The sequence below is a fragment of the Paroedura picta genome, chromosome 1 (genome assembly GCF_049243985.1).
Source record: "Paroedura picta isolate Pp20150507F chromosome 1, Ppicta_v3.0, whole genome shotgun sequence".
Classification (NCBI taxonomy): Eukaryota; Metazoa; Chordata; class Lepidosauria; order Squamata; family Gekkonidae; genus Paroedura; species Paroedura picta.
This window is the reverse complement of record NC_135369.1, coordinates 57,483,413-57,503,909: the sequence shown is the minus strand read 5'-3', so window position 1 is coordinate 57,503,909 and position 20,497 is coordinate 57,483,413. Positions and strand designations below refer to the sequence as shown.

The 20,497-nt window shown below is 40.4% G+C and overlaps 1 protein-coding gene across 5 annotated transcripts in view; it reads left to right on the top strand.

Annotated features, from left to right (window-relative positions):
• The window catches only part of ESRRG (estrogen related receptor gamma), a 619,420-nt gene that overhangs the window by 130,523 nt on the left and 468,400 nt on the right, over window positions 1-20,497 (top strand). Inside the window, exon 3 of one of the 5 annotated variants that reach the window (XM_077339358.1) lies at window positions 8,385-8,487. The exons of the other annotated variants lie outside the window; for them this stretch is intronic. The gene's annotated coding sequence lies outside the window, so the exon portion shown is untranslated. The remainder of the gene's footprint in view (window positions 1-8,384; window positions 8,488-20,497) is intronic. 5 annotated transcript variants of the gene reach the window in all.

The window sequence follows — 20,497 nt, the reverse complement described above, 5'->3', positions numbered from 1 at the left end:
ACTTGTTAATTAGTCCTGCCCCATTGCTTAAGGGCTGCTACAAAGAGACAATTTGTGCTTGGCTTCAAGTATGCGAATATGCAAGCTATCAGGTTAGTTTTGAAGGACCTGTGTATGTATAAATTATGCCTTCTTACAAACACATGGGAGTGGAGGCCTTATGCTTTTTTCAGTTTTTCTTTTAATGAATGGAAGGACAGATTTTACAAACTCCCAACTACAGAATTTTTCATAAAAAGCCCGTATGAGGACCCAAAAACAATGCGTGTGCTTTGTATGCATAAACTTCAGTTCCTGGTATTTTCTCTTCTTTTAAAGTTGAACTCAGTCTAAGACATTGAATAAATAAGCTGGATGGACAATATGCCTGGGGTAAGGGACATTCAAAATCAACTCTATGAGAGAAAAGTAGTAGAAAAGCATAGCCTGATTAATGCAGTATACTCTCAGTTTTGCGACATTTTCTGTTTCTAAAAACATTTGTGATATTGCCGTAGAATCATAGAATCATAGAGTTGGAAGGGACCTCATGGGTCATGTAGTCCAACCCTCTGAACTATGCAGGACACTCACAACCCTATCGCTCATCCACTGTCACCTGCCTCCCCCTTAAGCCCTTACAGAATCAGCCTCTAATATGGGTGTATTGTTTATTTGTTTTATGTTGGCAATTGGATCCTTCTAGTAATAAAGAGAACAGATTGAAGTTTTCATGATCACATTGAGGACTTATACACTTGTCACTGGTGGCAAGTAAGGAGCTGAAAGAATTTTTTGTGAAGATGACTGCTGAAAATTTCTGAACATGGTGGGGGGAGTTATAAGGAAGCATCCCAAAGTATGGGCAATCTATGGATCTTTTGTAGTCCCTTGTTTTCAATAGCTACATTATGGAGAAACAAGCCAGAGTAAGCTCCTGTCCCTACTGCTTGTGTTTTGTGGATATGTAAATCAAATCTGTATTCAGTTCTGCACTATTTCAGTGACAGTAAAAAATGAAATGAGACAGTGAACTGTGAACTGAATGAACTCACTGAATAGATCTCTTCCCCTGTAGCTTCCTTTGCTGCTCCATAGACTGGCGGACCTTTAGGAACAGAGTGGAATGAGGCATGAGAAGGAGGGTGATGGCTATGAATTTACCCCTAAAGCTGCAGTGGCCTGCAGTAACACTCCACTCTTTTCTCAAGGGTCCCTCAACCTTCAGAAATACTTTTTTTGTGAGCAATGCATTCCAGGAAAAGGGGAAGAGATCTGTTCTTTCAACTTGCTCTGTTCTTGGTTCAATGGATCTTACTCTTGGTTTTTTTCAAATGCATTGTTTCCTCTTCTTAAGATACTTTCATTCTCCCACTAATCCTGTACTTGGATTATTAAAGGACCTTTATGGATATTGGTTTGCAATATAGTAATAAAATGTGCGTTATTTACCTCAATATAAATGGTAATGAATATTTTCAAAAAATAGACTTTTAAGTTTTACATTAATATATACGCTCTGTATTTAGCTATGGTACAATGCATTGTATTCTAACTACATGGCATTTTTTAGATACAGCCATTTCCATTTCAAAGTAAAAACAATTCTAATATGAAGAAGCTCATTTCCCCAGTGAGACAAAAAGGAATGTCTGAGTTTCTTGACTTATCTTTTTCATGTTTTGATCATATGTGAAGATCAGATCTCTCCATCTTTTTTGTCAACATCACTGTGGAAAAAATGTCAGGGGAAGTTAAAGTAGAACATTTCCCTGGCGATGTAAAGATTCTGTCCTGTTGTACTGGGTTTTGTTTTCTGTTATTCTTTGCTTGCTCAGGTTATTCATATTGGATTGCTGAATATGCATACTGGTTTTGCATAAACTAGTATAATTACAGAAGTTGAGAGAATGTGAGAGAAAGACAGGAAGGAAATGTAGCTGTTGTTTAAACAATTTCATTTTGATAAACCTCACTGAAGTAAATGAAATTTTATTTTATAGTATGCGTGCATAGGATTTCAGCCTTAGTGACTGAGATCCAGTGGAAGAAAAGGTTGCTGGTTTTGAACTGTTTTATTGCCAAGTAAGTGGTGTGTTTTCCCAATATGTGTGGTAATCCACAACTTTAAAAAATACTGCCACTTCCTCCCTTTATGATACTTCCCTCCTTGATATACACATTATAGTAGAAGCAGGCCTTTGTAGAAATTATTTTTAACACTTCCAATGGATTTTATTGAATTTTTCCCACCTTTTATGATTGTTTAATAGAATAATGTGTCTATGTGTTCAGTTAAACCTTTCTTGCCCTGTTCTGGTAAATTTAGTATAAATTGAATCTGTACACATTACAATCCTAAACAGGATTTTTCTCTAGATATTTAAAAGATCATTCAAAGTACTCAGTCACACAGAGTTACAGCACTTATTAGAGGCATTAAACCCCCTGATAAGAAGCTTTATTTTGCATTTTTGGGAGGCTTAGACTGTAATAGATTTGACTGTAAATAGAACTGAGCAGGAAGAAAAACTTAAAACAGTTTAATTTTACATTGTGCCAGTAATATGATACTGAAATAGCAATATTACCATAATAATTATTTTACGCTTGTTTTCCTAGCAAATAATATAACTTTTAATAATTTTCCACTATAGTAGCTAACCAATCTTCAAGACACAAAAAAGTGTGTGTGTGTGTGTGTGTGTGTGTGTGTGTGTGTGTGTGTGTGTGTGTGTGTGGAATCAGAAAGATGAAACCAGCAGTTTATGAAAGATAGAACAAACATTTAACATAATACTGGATAAGTAAGAATTAGCTGTGATCGGTTGATTCACCTGTTGAATTAAGTCAAAATAGATTCTGTTAGTTTTTGATTCTTGATATACATAGGCCTTTATGCTGTTTTCCCTGGTGCTTCAAGTTCTCAGTTCGGTGATGCAGGGTGTGAAAATGTGGCTTTAGCCTTCTTGATGGTAATGATGCACAGGAAACACACAACTGGAAGTGTCTGTGTGTATGTGTCTCATTATGTAAAAGCTACTCTGTGTAGTATGCAAAATAAGGTGAGTAATGAAAGCGGTAGTTCCCTGCTGAGTTCTCTCCCCCCATGGAGTGAGACACACGTGTCATGGGACCACGAGACATCTGACCTTATTCAACATATTTGACTGGTGAGCAAATGTGCAATGTGACAATGTTGGATAAGAGTACTTTATGGATAAAGAATTTGACACGGCTGATGATCTTTGCCATCAGCTCCATTGTTACAAGACAACCTTCATTTTGTTCATACTTCTTTCCCCCTTCTCCCCAAATCTTGATAGGACCAGGTCACTGCATGTCATAGTAGGCCAGGAAATAAATTCTACCCATTTGCACAACAAAAGAAGGGTAATAGAACAGGGGATCCTGGGAACAGCCTTATCTGTATACTGTATTGTTCTGTCAGATAATTATACTTTTAGCCATGTAGTAAACCTCTGAATTCCAATGCCATGAGGCAATATCAGTTGGCCTTATCTTTTATACCTAGGAGTTGGACTTCTAGAGGAAATGATTGGCCACTGGGTGAGACAGGATGCTGGATTAGATGGACCACTGGTCTGATCCAGTAGAGTTCTTCTTATGTTACGACTCCCTCCATTCCTGCATCCAATTGAATTACACACCTGAAGCCCCACCAATTTATCTATTTTCTTCAAAGCCTGAGAAATAAAGTGCTGTACTTTTGTACTGGACACCTTCCTTGTAAGGTAAAGGTAAAGGTAAAGGTATCCCCTGTGCAAGCACCGAGTCATGTCTGACCCTTGGGGTGACGCCCTCTAGCGTTTTCATGGCAGACTCAATACAGGGTGGTTTGCCAGTGCCTTCCCCAGTCATTACCGTTTACCCCCCAGCAAGCTGGGTACTCATTTTACCAACCTCGGAAGGATGGAAGGCTGAGTCAACCTTGAGCCGGCTGCTGGGATTGAACTCCCAGCCTCATGGGCAGAACTTTCAGACAACATTTCTGCTGCCTTACCACTCTGCGCCACAAGAGGCTCTACCTTCCTTGTAACTGTGGCCAAAATCTTTCTGTCACATCTAGCTCCAAACTATGATTCTATATTTGTGTCTCCTTTCCCTAAGATTTGAACTTCTGTTTAGACTTGCATGGATAGCCTATGCTTCTTTCTCTTGTTCTGTCTGTTTCCTTGCCTTTCCATTTAAATGAAGGAACTTGTACAGTGACGGATGGTTTAAAGGGGCCTATAGTACTGTGCTAATACTGAGTGGCACTAGTTTGACTGCTTGGCCTAATTCTGTTTTCACTGTCTGGATTCTCACTATTTCTTCCAAGCTTGTTGTGCCACCTCATTACTTTGTCAAAGATACCTTACTGCCAATGTATGGGCCACTATCCAGATTGGGTACAATCTTTCAACTGCTTGGGGAGGGGTATAAATAATTGGTTAAGGGCTAAGTGGGCGGAGAGTGGGCGGGGCCAGTCCGGGTGAGGGCCCAGTCGGAAGACGCGAAGCTTGTCTGGGCCCTCACTCTTGTCTGGGCCCTCAGACAAGAGTTCTAGCCAGTCGGGTGATGGCCCAATCCATGCCTTCCAATTGGGCCCTCAACCAGGACAGGCCAGAGTTCTAGCCAGGCAAAACAGCATGAGTACAGAGGGAGGCTTTTCCTCCCTGGCCCAGAAGCTCACCTGGGCCTCAAAAAGGCTGCAGGTGTGCTTTTGGGCTCGGCAGAAACATTCTCCCATCCATCCTTTCTAGCGCCCGTTGTATTTACAGGTACAACAGGCTTTAAATCTAGTAGGGCAGTGGTCCCCAACCACCAGTCCAGGGACCGGTCCCGGTCCATGGATCAGTTGGTACCGGGCCGCAGCTCCTCCTTGTCCTCCTCCTCGGCTGCTGCTTTGGGGGTTGCCCTGCCACTCTGCCGCCAGCTCACTTTTGGTACTCTCTAGCAGCCGCCATGGCTGGGGATCCTTCTCAGTGTGGCACTGTGCAGCTGCTGCTGGCAGCACCCCCCAATGGGCAGTGTGAAGTCAGGGGTGCTGGTGGGAAAGTAAGTGGAGCAGGGGCTCTGGCGGCAGTGGTGACATCCCTTGGCAAAAGACTACCCCCTCCCCCGGGCCTCAGTAAAATTGTCAAGCAATGACCAGTCCCCGGTGATAAAAAGGTTGGGGACCACTGTAGTAGGGTATAAAACCTAAGATGGCAGTTCTTGTAGTTTAGATAGAAGTAGGGAAGAATGATGGTAGTTTCCTTATGCTGAGATTTTTTTACCTTTTTTTGGAGGATGAAATGGAAAGCAGACCACATTCAATCTGACAAAAGGCTAGAATGCATTCATCTTAGACCACACATGTTAATTAAGGATTATTACAGGCCACTTGACTGGAAGTCAATTCTCCAACTTTGCAACAATGTATCAAACACAAGAACCTCCAAATACTATTTTGAGTAAGGCATTTACTATTTTGAGTAAGACAATTAATTTGCAGCACTTTGGTCTGAACCATAGTTGTATCATGAACCATACCATACTTTTTTCTGTATTGTAGGTTTCTCTACCTGGGAATTTTCTATGCATGTTTTAAAACTTCATGTAATATGTCTCCCTGGCAAATATGTCCAGATTGGTTCCTAAGAAAAAATGCTTTCTTTTTAAGTAGCGGAGAGGTTAAGACATTGTTAAATGATTTATAAAATACTAAAATGAGGTGTAACATTAAGATATGGAATTAGAAACCAGTGTACCTGAGGGACCACTTGTCTGACTATACCCCCCCCCCCAAAGATCATCCAATTCAAATAAACTGGTGATCTCTGGCCTAAATGAAGTTGATCTGGGCCTCAACCATGGACAGTGCCTTTTCAGTCCTGGCCCCGACATGCTGGGATGAGCTCTTGGAAGAGCTAAGGGCCCTGATGGAACTGGGTCAATTCCATAGGGCCTGCAGGATGGAGCTCTTCTACTAGGCATTTGGTTAAGGCCAATGAACATCAAGATCACTCTGATTCAACATTGACTGGCCTTCCTCTAGTCTACTTGGATATCACTCCCTGAAACCATTTGCCTAAATAGCTGGCACAATTGTGTTTAAGATTTTGTGGCTTGAAAATTTTAATACTATGTGAATTAAATCTATTCCACATAATATTTCTGGTAAGGGCTTGGAGGAGGAGCCTTGAGCCTTGGGGTCCCTGGGCCTTGGGGTTCCTGGGCTATGGGGCTCCCCAAGAGGGTACCTCACCCCTGGATGACCGAGCCACCTGGCTATCTAGAGAACAGGGAGAGGCTATCTAGAGAACAGCTGCCTGCCGCCTTTCCAGGTCCTGGGGGGAAGGGAAGGCCAAACACAGAGTTCTTATAGAGTTCAAATTATTATAATTCATTGGATATTGAGTTCTTTTGCAAATGTTGAGCAAGAACATGAGCTCTGGAGTGGTTGAGGTTGTCATTTTTAGAAAAGGCCACCTGAAATGGTCTCAAAAGTTCTCTTTACAATTTTCATAACACTGTTTAATCTGGGAATAGTCTCTGTTTTTGTGGATGAGCAGTTGCACAAACTTTTTAAATATGAAAACAGTAGGTACTAAAGTATGCTGCAGCATTTTGGAAGCTGCTCTGACAAATGCAGCATTTCTTTATAACAGTGGGCTGCTGCAGCACAAATAACCACAATAGCAAATTAAAATGTGGACAGGCTCCCTAAACTATATACTGAGAGACAGAGAATATTAAATAAATACTATGGAAAAAGAAAAAATGCTAAAGTTGAGAGAAGAGTGGAGAGAATATTCTCAGGTTTGTGGCAGATGCCTCAGTGAAAGAGAACTGAGTGGGAAGTGACTTGCTTCCTGGAGGCATGTGCAGATTTTTTTTTTAAGTGAGACCTGAGATTTAACTTTTTTAGTAGGGGATATGCTTGTTTATAAGTTTAGAATGATTACAATGCCTAGACAATTCCAAAAGGCAACTCAAAACTTGTTACGCTGCACCATGACATTATCCCCCATTTAGTTCCAGTGTCTGTACAAACACTGATGTCACTCAAACAGCTGTAGTCAACTTCCCCTCCTTTTCTGTCTTTTGTGCAAACATGGTAATTCCATCAGTTTGTAAAACAATTCCCAGTGTTTCCCCTTATATATTTGTTTAAAGAGCCAGTTTGTTTAGAGAGCCAGTTTCATGTAGTGGTTAGGAGTGCAGACTTCTAATCTGGCATGCCAGGTTCAATGCTGCACTCCCCCACATGCAACCAGCTGGGTGACCTTGGGCTCACCATGGCACTGATAAAACTGTTTTGACCGAGCAGTGATATCAGGACTCTCTCGATCTCACCCACCTCACAGGGTGTCTGTTGTGGGGAGAGAAATGGAAAGGCAACTGTAAGCCGCTTTGAGACTCCTTCAGGTAGGGAAAAGCGGCATATAAGAACCAACTCTTCTTCTTCTTCTAAAAATTTGCATATATAGCATTAGATATATGACACGGGACTGCAGAGAGACCAGGAAATATGGTTGCAAGGTTCCTCCTGGCAACCAACAGGAGTGGAATTTACTAAGATTGGGAGGGAAGCCCAGGTGACAATGCCAGCAATGTGGTTATGTCATTTCTAGAATTTATTGGATGTAACATCGTGTGGTGACACTGTTGTGATATTCTAATATTTGAACAAAAACTTGATAATAAATACTGCTCGTACCGTAGAGCTTTTGCCCAGATGCCAAAACATTGCCACATTGATGCTTATGTGATGATGTCACTTCCTATGTATTCTGGAAGTGATGTCATATCATGTTACTTTGTCTCCTGGTAAGTACCACTACTGGCCAGGTGATCGGCAGTGGTGAGCAAGGCTTGTCAGCAGGGAATACCCCTCCTCCATATTAATGATGTTAAGGCAAATGCTGATGTAAGCCTTAAACATGGCTAAGGATTTTTTCCCCTGAAGTATTCTGGCATTTTTATGTTTCAGTTATGTTTGAATATGTTATGTTGTTTCTGAACTTTCATCAGAGTGCTTCCTGCCACTACTGGGCAAACATATTTACCATTTTGCAGGATGAACCCCCCCTCCCCTAAATTAACAGGATAGAATAAGGCTGTATAATTTACAGGAGGTATATTGTTATTGCCATTCTCCATTTTGATGTAGCCTTACTTACCTATCTTGTTTTGTGTGTGATGCTGGGATTAATATCAAACTTTGTTTCATACCAAAGTGAAACAAACAATGTGCATTTTACTATGTGCATTTAAATATGCTCTAGTGAAGGGTTTAGTTTGTTATTTTTAAAAGCTTACATATTGATCTCCTAAGAAGATTGTTGGATCTTTCTGGTAACAGAGACTGACAGATTAAATTCATAAATAATTCTTAGCATTTTACTTTTTCACAGAGTTGGAATGCCTCTTTAAAAACTCAAGTAGATAGGATGCGATCCTGTCCTGATTCATCCTTGGATAAAGTGAAGTAGTGGCTGATTCAAGCAGTCCCTGCAGGTGAGATTTTCAGGGAGTTATAAGGGCATGTAGTAGTATTAGTATGTAATTTGTATGCTGAACCAATTGAATGAGACAGTAGCAAGCATTGTATAAATGTGCAAGTATAAAATGCCTTTATATGACATCAATGCCTTTTTTATATCTTTGTCTTCTGTACATTTTTCCTTTGTAATCATAAGCAGTTTTAGCAGTAAAATGTTTTCTGTCTCTGCTCTTCTGCTTTGAGGGAGGAGGATTTAAAATGTAGCTGAATACAACGTGAGCTCCATTGAGTTAAACAACCTGCCATGTCCTTAACAAACCTCTAGTTCTGTAGTTCCTGGTAGGTTCCTTGTATAATAACAAGTTATACAGCTGTCTTGTTTGAAGAAGGTGATTTCCACTACCACTACAACTCAGTTATCAATTGTGTACCACTGTGTCGCTTAGAGGGAAAATCTGGACTGACTCTACACGGAGGCACAAAACTCCAGCTTGCAAATGCACATTTGTAAACCATGTATTTGAAAGCCTTCTCATGGGAGACACCTCCTGCATTTTCCCTCTGCCATATGAGGCGGGAAAACAAGTCAAATTTCTCCCTCTGCTCCTCAGATTGTCCATCACAGCAAGATACCAATCAAAGCACAGTGGTTGTCTTGGGGACTCAAATTTCCATTCCCTGTCCTGAAATTTATATATATATATATATATATATATATTAAATATATATATTTAAAAGTGCAGTTCCGTGTTCCTATGGAGAAATGCCACAATGATGAAGCATTTCCTCCTTTTGGGGATTTGTGGTGTTTTGGACTCTATTTATGTTTGGGTAGAGTTGTGAGGATGGACATGGTAACTGGACCCCAAAGAGTGATTGTGTATAAACAGTAGGCTTAAAAACAAACAGCATGGACACCTAACTGATTGGGAGAGGGCTGCTTCATCACAGCCCCCCCTTTCCCTGTTCATTCACCTCTGCCAGAAAACACAAACAGGACTGTGTTTCACCTGCCTGATCCCAAAAAGACCATGGACACTTTAGGGAAATTTTATTGTAACTTATGCAAAGTAGCTTTGCAGTCCTGCGGAAATGAGGATTGTGCCATTTTTTAAAAACAAAATATTGGAGCAGGAAATTGAGAGGGGAGGACCGGTGTAAGGGTGGGCAAAACGCTGCAGGGACTGTTGGCGTGTTTCTTCCTCCACACAGGCTTGTGTGGTTGGTCCCTGATGTGAAGTTAGATAAAAAGTGGCAAATCCAGTTTTGGCAATTTCCCTCATTGCAAGGCAAATCTGACCCAAACTGATGCAAGCCCCTGGCCAGCCTTGGGTTGCTGACGATTTCATATAGAAGCAGCATTAAAATCCACCAGCACCTAGAAGCTGTCCAGGGACAAATTCCTCATGCAGAATCAGTCTTGGAAATGACATAGAGTAGCTCTAGAAATCAGTGGTAACTTTATGTTAAACCAGAGTTTCCAGCAATTCCTAGAGTTACCCTATATCACTTTCAGATTTTCATCAGAAGTGGAAATTGTGGTACACATGCCATGACTCCCTCCCACGTCTCTGTTCCCTGAATCATACAAGCCAATTAATAGATACAATTCAATTAAGAGGTAAAAGTTACAACCATACAATTTACCAGAACATTGTACCTGGAAGAAAAAGGGTCTTCGTTTAAATGTATATCTAAAGGAAATAATTTTTTTATTGCTGTGGTCTTGAGCAAGTGAGGCCTAGCTGTACTTTAAAAGTCATGGCCATACCATTTATCAGAATCCTGTACTTGGAGAAAAAAGGGATGCTGGCTGTCATTCTTCATTTCAATTTACATCTAAAGTAAATTAAAAAAAATTGTGCTGTGGTCTTGAGCAAATCAAACTTAGCTGTACTTGAGAAGTTTGTTTCTTTCAACTAATGTTTGGCAGTGACTCATGGCAAAAACGTCTTGTCTAGTTTGGACTTTAGATCTTGAAAGTTAGATGACACATAAATACACTGTGGAGAAAGTCTTCCCACAACAACCTACAGATCTGTCTCATAAGAAAAAAATGATAGTGTCAGGGTGTCAGTGCACAGCTTGCATTGTTGTAAGTTACTCAACCATATCCAAGCAATGTTAGAAACACATGATTAAAATTGGACATGCTTATAATTCTTTAGAAAGCAAATGAATAGTTACCAGATTAAAAAAAAAACAAAAAAAACAAATATATTACAGATAACTGGCAGGAAAAAGTTCTGATCTGGAGAGGGAAGAAGGGAGGAAGATAGAGAATAATGAATTCATCAAACTGAAAATGCACAAACCAATGGAGCGCTCAGGCTTCAATGCAAGGCAAATGGAAAGAGAGCCCCTATTACTGTTGAGATACACAGACACAACCCCACTAATCATTTGGTCATGCTTGGGAAACAGCAAGTTATCACAGGGCAGGACATGGTGAGAATGGAGTGCTGAGGTTTGTTGTAAGAAAAAGTCATTTATTTAACATCCATATCCAAAGCCCTGCCACTCATAACCCTCATCTCCCCAAATCCCTAACTTTGAGAATACAAAATCCTCTGTTATGGTGAAACAAAATCTTCCAATCAAAGGGTATCATTAACCAAATCTTTTCCACTCACAATTAAAGTAGTCATCCAGAGACTACCATGTATGAACTAGGATAGATGGTGAAGGCAGTGAAGTAAGCTTTGAGATAAACTCAGTTGATTGCTAATCAGATATGTTATTGTTATTGGAAAGTAATAAGAGTTGCCTAACCATTTAGCTGTCTGCTTCCAGATGTTCATTCTAGTGTATCGTATAATGATCGACACCATCCTAACTACCTCAAAGTGCAGCAAATTCAAAGATTAATTGGATTTTTAAAAGAGTCAAGTGGGAAACAATGCTCTTCTGAAAGAGCACAACCAATTTGGAGTCTAGCGGCACCTTAAAGACCAACAAAATTGAATAAAACAAATTTGGAGTCCAGTGGCACCCTTAAGACCAACAAAGTTGAATAAAACTCTGTTGGTCTTAATGGTGCCACTAGACTCTAAATGTGTTCCTCTGGATTTTTAAAAAAATAGACAAGTGTTCAGCAATCATCTGAGTAGTAGCTTGGATCCCATAGTAAATTTTTGCTGGTGGAATAGATTTTTGGCAGCAGAGTGGAACTTGATCATCTCCCTTTCCTACCATAGCATGAATGTCCCAGGAACAGCATGAGGGGGCAGCTGGAAGTCTCTAGCAGGAAAAGGAAGCAGCAAAAATCACTCCTCCGTTGATAAAAATTGTCCAGGGGATCTAACCTATAATTTAAAAAAATATTAATCTGTGTTTTTTACAATAGGCAGCATTGCAATTTTACATATTTCATATGAGAACACTTGAAATTTAGACTTTTGTTGGTTTCATACAAATCAGTTATTTTACTGTTTAAATTCTTCATTACAGTTTGGTGTAGTGGTTAGGAGTGCGGACTTCTAATCTGACATGGCAGGTTCGATTCTGTGCTCCCCCACATGCAACCAGCTGGGTGACCTTGGGCTCGCCATGGCTCTGATAAAGCTGTTCTATCAGGGCTCTCTCAGCCTCACCTACCTCACAGGGGGGGGAGAGGAATGGAAAGGCAACTGTAAGCTGCTTTGAGCCTCCTTTGGGTAGGGAACCAACTCTTCTTCTTCTACATGCTTTTAAGATGTTTATAGGCTTTTCTTTCAAATGTTTTTTCTTTTAAACTGAGAGACTTCATTACTGTGTGTGTCCAAAAACACGTCTGTTTTCTTTAAAAAAAAAAACTTGTTGAGTTCCACTTAACTCCCCTGGCTTCTAGAAGGTGAGACTTTTTGGCTAGTACCAGTACTTTCTCCCTTCCTAGAAGTACTAGTAACCTACTGACTACTGAGGAGTTAGTAGCACTTCCTCAAACATGAGTCTGAGGAAATCCTTGCACCTGATTTTTTCTTTTTAACTGGGCAGGAAGCCTTCTTCTCTCCTTAGAAGTATTATCCTTCCAATTTGGCCTAAATTGGCAGTATAACCTTACCACCCAAATTCCTACTGACAAATATCTGCCCCAGTTCTCCAGACATTGTGTATATTGACTTTCAGCTTAACTAGAGACTCTTTTTCTCTGCCTAGAGTTTCTTCTCAGAGTAGATGATCAGCTAAGGTTCTGTTAGATTGTTTTCTGAACTGTTATCTGATTCAAATTGGACCAAGACTTGAATGAATGACTGTCCAGCACACAATTAGTATATCAACTACACCTCAGCGGTTACTGGCCATTCAGAGTGCTCAGAGTACCCTATCACTCTGGCTGTCTTTGCCTAAAGAAGTTTTTTTCACCTTTCACACAGTTGCTGCCATATCAGCATTTGGAACCTGACTTTCAAAGTGCTATCTGTTGAAGTCCTCATCAGTCATATTTCTAATTTTATTTTTGGTATAGTTAACTATGTGACTGCTTAAAAAAAACATCATAAAGTAGGTTTTCTGCATATCTTGTGAGTCATCCAAGTATGCAGAAACCTGTAAATTGTCTGCTCTTTTTAATAGCTCTTTTACTGGTATTACAATGAACAGTTTTGTTGGCCCAGGAAAAACTGTGGAACATTAATGAAATTCATAGCAACATACATTTTCTTCTTCTGGAAACTATAAGATTTCACAGCCTGGAGCAAGCCAATTTCCCACCTTCATTCACCTCTCTTCACTAGCTGATACATAGCTGCCAATGACTCCTAACAGACAGGTACCCTGCTTAGCTTTTGTCATGCAGTTACTGGACCAAGGGATATCTTCCATTTGAAATATCAAACCTATATTTTTCTGTGTTTTTGGGAGGTCCTCTAAATGAACACCTAACTTCTCATGGAGGGTCCCTTTTAATTTTCCTACATATAACGATTAATTTATTAAATTGGACATTAGAACAATGATGGTTACATTCCATGAACATGCATTAACATAATTTGGTCACCCGTAGCTGAATGTATGACCTAAATATGTGGTAGTAAATTGGTGGTAGTAGCCTGCTACCCAATTTTTAAAACTGAAGAGTCATAGCTTTACCACTAATCTGCACAACTGCTGGTAGAATGGGATATCACATGTTTCAAAGTTTGCTAACAACATGAATCAACAGGAAAACTATACCTTTACCAGCATTTGGCTACAAAAAATGGAACCCCATGAGATTTTGGCCAGATTCAAAGGTCTGCATAGCTTTCCCAAGAGAACTTTGGTCTTATGCTAGGGTCTCAACCCCCTACTGACTTCTGTTCCCTCCTGAGCCTGTTTAATTATCCACTTCTAAAACTGACGAGAGTTTCAGAAGCAGTTGTGATATTACAACAATGCTTCCTCCACATGTCTCTCTTTATATTCTGACTGATGATAAGATATTGCATCCTGTGAAGTTTGGGGGACAATTATTCCCCTCATTGTGTTTTTGTATGGAGAGGCAGTTGAGGGAATCCCCCTGCCCATAAACTTCCCTTAGCCATGCCTGTGCATTATTTCACTAAAGGTTCTTATTGTCTTCTGTGTGTACATCCATTCTCAGTCTGCTCTCCATGTGCAGCAAAACTGGAGAAGCAGGACTAGATCCTGTAGTAGTTGCTGAAAGCTTACTCTTTTCAACTTGTTCCTGTGGCCTGAATAAAGATGGTAGTGCTTATGTGTGTGTAAGTGGGAAGTTGTGGGAGTTTTAGGTGAAAGATTTTATCCTTTGGATTCATTTGTCTCAGGTACTTTGTTGCAGATGCAATCTGTTGGGGAGAGTAGTATCTTCCTGTCCTTGGTTTGTCCTAATCACTGTATTTAAAGTAAAAGATAGGAACAGGAATAGGTCATTTGAAGAAGAAACACATGATATACTAATATGGTTGCTTTTTTGAGTTCATATAACTATCTGATTTCATTTCTGAGATCCCAATTGATGTCTGTTTTTATTTAAAATGTCTGTAAGGGTAACTTCTGAATGTACTGTCCAAGATAATAGCATTAAGTGGCATGGCTGCAAAATCAATAACAGAAACAAAAATATAAGTCTTCTGATTAAGAGTGACACAAAGCAAATTTGTTAACTAAAACAGATGCAGTCACCAGTTTAAATATATACCATAAATGTTTAAACTCCATTTGGAATTCTTTTTTGCTTTATCTTTCAATACATCATTTTTGAGAAAGTTAACTTTGCAGGGTATAGGAGAAAAATGTGGAAAGGTAAGGTGGCATGTAAAGTGTATTCTTTCTCTTTGAAGCTAATTTTTTTTTAAATAGGCTTAATTGAGGGAAAGTAATTGAATATGCTAATTCATTGCCCATAGACACAAACTTTAAAAGACCCGCCTGTCACTTTGGCATCTGAAAATGAGCAGGGCAGAAATAAAACTATAGTTGACAAAGCACAGCAGAGTTTTAAGTATGGAATGTACATATTTGTTTGAAGATACCCATTCTCAGTGGGATGGAAAGTCTCTGCCTGGAATATACCACATCAGATAGCAAGTAGAGGATCGTGATCTTCAGTCATGTCTTCTCCATGTTCTTTCTCATAAAATGTTTTTTTTTAAATGTGATGCTGCTGGTCTAAGGTTGCCAGTCTGCAGATGGAGCCTGAATTTCTCCCAGAAATACAACTGTTCTCCAGTGTTCTTGGGTGGGGCATCTGGGAGAAACTCCTCCTTTAGGCAGGCAGGGTTGATCTTGGAATTCCTGAGAGGAGAGGGGCTTCTCTCACAGAGCCCAGTCTTCAGCCCTGTCTGGAGGCAGGTAGGTTTTGTTCTTTTCACTACACAAAGTGCAACAGTTCCAAAGGTTTTGCCCTAGTTCGTACTTTCATGTCTGGATTCAAGCATCAGGAGAGCAACTGGGAATGGAAAGATTGCTTTCTCCCTGCCCCCTTCTGATGGCTCTTGCTTTTGGTGGCGAGAGAGCTACAGGCAGTTTGGGCTGCAAAGGAGGCGCCTTCTCCTGTTGGCCTCCTGCCTCGATCTCTCTGCCATGGGGTCTCCATCCCTAGGACCAGGAGTTCCCCACTCTCAGGAAAGCAGTGCAAGGTGGAGGTTACTGTGGAGGCTGTCTCTTTGAGTCCAGTTGTACCATTAACCTTCTGTGGTCACCTGAGTCCCAGTAAAAAGGGACCCCACAGGGTCATGAGGAGTGTTTTTTTCTTGTTTTTTTTCCCACTGCCTTTTTTTAAAAAGAGTGGGAACAGGCTAAAATGGTGGTGAGAGTGGGCCTGTCATTTACAGTTACTCAAGAAAGCATGGCTTCTGGTCTAGATCTTCCCTGCTCAGGCCTCTATGCAGGTTTTCCCACTGGAGTCTGAGATGACTAAAAGGTGTTCTTTAAACCTTTCTGGAGAAAATGTGTAGGAAGGACTTGATGCTAAGATCTTCCACTCTTTGGGAGTGGCGGGCTAGAAGTCAAATCAATCAATCAACGAATAATAATGGATGCCAGAGTGACCAGCCTGTTCTCTTACTCCAAGCTTCCTGCAGAAGCAGTCTTCCTAGAGATTCCAGTAATAAGAGAATTGGTTCCAAAAGTTTTTTCCAAAGTACTGGTGACACTGATAGAGAGCTTGTGTTAGAGGTCCTGTGGCTGGGCAGGAAGGGACCATGGGAGGAAGCACGTCTGCTCACCATGGATGGAGTGCCATTCATAATGGCTCACTCGGTCAGGAACCTGGGAGTGATCCTGAATGTTTCCCTTACAATGGAAGCCCAGATCACAAAGCCTCCTCCACTAGGCATTTGCTTGAGGCTGACGAGCTGACCAGCCCAAAAACACCCACTGCCCCCGCAGGCACCCCCTCCCATGACCAAAAAATCCGACCTACGCAAAGCAGTGTAAATGTTCCTGTTCCAGTTTAAATATTGCTCTGGTTGACATGTTATATTATGATGGTTATACTTGTTAAATTTGTTGCAATATTCTATGTAGCTACCCCATGATGTTATATGTAAACTGCCCAGAGCCATATGGAAGGGTGGTATAAAAATCTAAAAAAATAAAAAAATAAACCGAATAAACAAACAAACCTGAAACCCAAGGTCTGTCCATTTTCATGTTATGAGATTTTACTCAAAACATTTTCTCAGACACAAGGAAAGGAAGATCTGAGGAAAACAGTTTCCTGTCCCCAAGATAATGGGTTTGTGATGCATTAGGAGAAAAGCAGTCTATTCCTGCCCACAGAGTTGTACACTTTGGGAGTTCTAGAACCACAGTTTACCGAGTGTCATTAGCTAGCCTAACAAAGATTAGAGAACTGGAAGAAGAATGCAGGTGTAGACTAAAATCTGAGTATTGTTGGAAGATACTAGGGGAAAAATATACAAATTCAGGGCTATCAGAAATAAAGATAACATCTTCACCTCAAACTCATTGTTCTTGTATATTTCAATCAATATGGATTTTCAGCTGCAAATATGATTGTTAAATAATTCACAAGTTACAAGTCTTCGGGCTAGAAGAGGTTACAGAAGCAGAAGGAAAGTGATGATCTTCACCTTCAGTGCAATTTCAATTAAAAGAAGAGGACATTTGTAAAATATAATTTAATGATTGGAATGACATCTTCTCTTTGTATCTCTGTCTCAGATATAAAAGATGCTGTAGATTCTATACCTCTGTTGTACATTGACTTCTTTTAAAAAATGCTGGATGAGTAATAACCTTCTGGATGTAATATAAAATTTAGGAACAGTGGTAAATAAAAGTTCAGCAATGGAACATGATAACTGAAAACTTCAACATATCAGTGCATGTTGACTCACCATGAAATATAACTCTTATCCTTTTTTTACACTGGGCATTTAAAGCAAAATCAATTATTTTTATTCAAGGATGAAAATGTACTTGTGATTAAGACTCAATAGTGCATCTGTATAATGGGGCCTTTTTGTCTGCCACTCTTTACTTCTCCTCCCATCTATTCACTGTAAATAGTTTGTGCCAGCTTATTTGGTAGACCATGCTTTTGTGGTATCCCAGCAATGCTGAAGCAATAATGTGATTTTCTGTGGTGCCCATTTTTTAGATGCTAGTTCAGCCCTTAGGCATCGACTAAACTAGACCTGTAAAACCCATGCCCAAAACCTTCTTGTGTGGGGCTGACCAGGAACTCAGTAAATGTCTTTTTGGGTTTGTTATTTTGTGGCTGCCTCCCTGAGGCTGCAAACCCAAGCACTGTTGATAACCTTGCAGTTTGCAATACACAGCTGTGGTTTGTTTGATAGGTCAAAAGTAATACAGACATAGTTTACATGAGACTTTATATTGCTGTAATATTCTGCTTTGATTGGAATGTTTATATCACGGGTTGCATTGGAAAAGTCATAGGGAAATAACTGACTATGTTTTTTTTTTATAAACTCCCCTTACAGACTTTTAAAACAGGGCTACCTTTGAAATGGAGTCAGAATGGAATGAATTCCTTTCTTTGTCTACTGCTGCTCTTTTCGAAGTCTGAACTGAGTGAAGTTTCTCTTTATAAAAGTGAAATGTGCTTAGTAGGAAATATAGCTGGAATTTATTATACTATTAAAATCCTATTGGGCCTTTATTTATGAAATGTGTTTCCTATATTTGAGGTTTAGGGAGTCTTGATAATGAGGCTTGTAAGATTCATGTTCCCTTTTCTGCAGCTTAATTTAGGCTCTATATCAAATATGTAAACTAATATTATATTTTCCTGCAGCTTTTGTGTATGGGAGATACATTTCTGTCTTATTTCCTATCTATTGTTGTTTCTTTTATTTTAAAAAAATGAGCTGGCAAACTGTGGCTGGCTGACATTCAATAAAAGCAGCATGTAAAGGTAGACGTTCCTAAACCCAAAGGAGCATATGGCTTATTGGTACCACTTTCCAACAGTAGCACATGAAGAAAATTCATGCCTTTGTGTGAATGTCCTTGCAGGACACACACACAGCTCTGTTTGTTGGCTTCGAAGTGGAATTGTTTGATTCACTGTGTATGTATGTGTGTTAAAAGCTGTCAAGTAGCTTATGACAATGCTATGAATTAATGACTTCCAAAACATCCTATTGATAGCAGCCTTACTCAGGTCTTGCAAACTGAGGGTCATAGCTTTTTTTGTAGGGTCAATCCATCTTTACAGATTCTATCAATCTCATGTCAGTCTTTCTTTTTACTACTACCTTCAACTTTTCCTAGCATGATTGTCTTTTCCAGTGGATCCATGGGTTTCAAAGGGAAACATATCTGAGTTTAGCTCTCTTAACCCACATGTTCTAGTTTTGTTCAAAGGAGACATGCACAGGTTTTCTTTAGACATGAATGTGGGTGGCCTGTCTTTGTCCTTTACTAGAGGCTGCTGGTTGAATAACTTCAAAAATTTTGGGGTGAAGTGGATTGTTTGGATTCTTTCCAGTGTGATGGGATTGAAACAGCCTTAATTTGCCCATCGTATGACCTGGTGGTATCAGGAGATGAATATAAGAACATAAAAGGAGCCCAGTTCAATCACACCAATGGCCCATCAAATCCAGCATCCTGTTTCACACTGTGGCCAACCAGTTCCTCTGGACAGTCAAAAATAGAGCATAGAGGTCAAGGCTTTTCCCTGATATTGCCTCCTGGCATAGGGATTCACTTACTTTGAATGGGCATTCCCTTCACTTGCCATGGCTAGTAGGCATTTATAGACTTATCCTCCATAAGCCTATCTACTCTTTTAAAGCTGTTTATTCCCGTGACGCTCACTATATCCTCTGGCAGAAAATTCCACAATTTAATCACTCTGTGCAAACAAATAAGACAGAGGGAGCACAATTATGTTGGTTCCTCCATACCTCTCAGCAGCTTTCAACACAATCATGATATTTATCTGGACAGCCTTTTCTGGCTGGAATTGGGAAAAAACTATTTTGCTGTGGTTCTGACCCTACCCAGACGATAAGGTTCAGAAGGTGGTGCTGTAGGATTGCTGCTCAGCTCTTTCGTCTGTGGCTTATAACGTTCCTGCAAGGCCTCATGTTGTCCCCTATACACCTTAACATCTACATGAAACCACTGGGTGAGATGATCTAGAAATTTGGGCTGGGTTATCACTGATATACAGATGACACGAAGGGCATTTCTGCACCCTTTAAATATAGTGTAATGCTTACCTTAAGTAGTCATCATATTTAGGATCCTCCACATGACATCATTAACATTTCAGCATCTGGGCAGTGTCTGGCCAGCTACTTCCTCCATCTTAAAGCGCTAGTTGGTGAATCTCAAAAAGTGGATTCACCAACATTGGTAGCACTACCTAATGGAGAGTAGCCAGCAGCCCACCAGCCAAAGAAACATATGGAGGCTCAAATGCGCAATGAGACTGCCTTGTCCCACCCCTGCTCTTACCCCCTCTTTCGGTGGACAAGCATGCAGGTGATGGCAGTAAGAATTTTTCCCTAATGTTTGTCTTTTGAAGAAGCCTTCCCATCAGATCACGTGGGAGAGCCAGACACTCTCTCCCCCCTCCCTCTCTCAAGAGGCAGGGCGAGGACCTGCAAGCCCATGGCAACAGGCATCCAGAGAAAAGCCGTCTGGCAGGTGCCCCTACCACCCACAGCAAGGGAACTCCACAGTGTGTGTGTGTGTATGTACACACAAGGGGAGAGGCAGCCGCAACAGAAAGGAGTTATTTTTTCAAGTGAACTGCATGAAGCAACGAATACTCATTAAATCGTACAGGCAAAGGTAAAAAAATATTATCCCCAAAGTTGTAGCACAAAGCATGCCTCTCTAAGCTTCCCCCCCCCCCAATCAGGAACAAGATTTATTTTTAAAAGAAGCAAGCCTTGTCTTTCTATAAACAGTAGCAATAAGCAGTGGCACTATGGCACCTATGCATAGATGTATATGTGTTTCAATGGAGAACTACTTTTTTTTAAATTAGCGGGCATCATGGGGGCCCATCATAGAATCATAGAGTTGGAAGGGGCCATACAGGCCATCTAGTCCAACTCCCTGCTCAACGCAGGATCAGCCCAAAGCATCCAA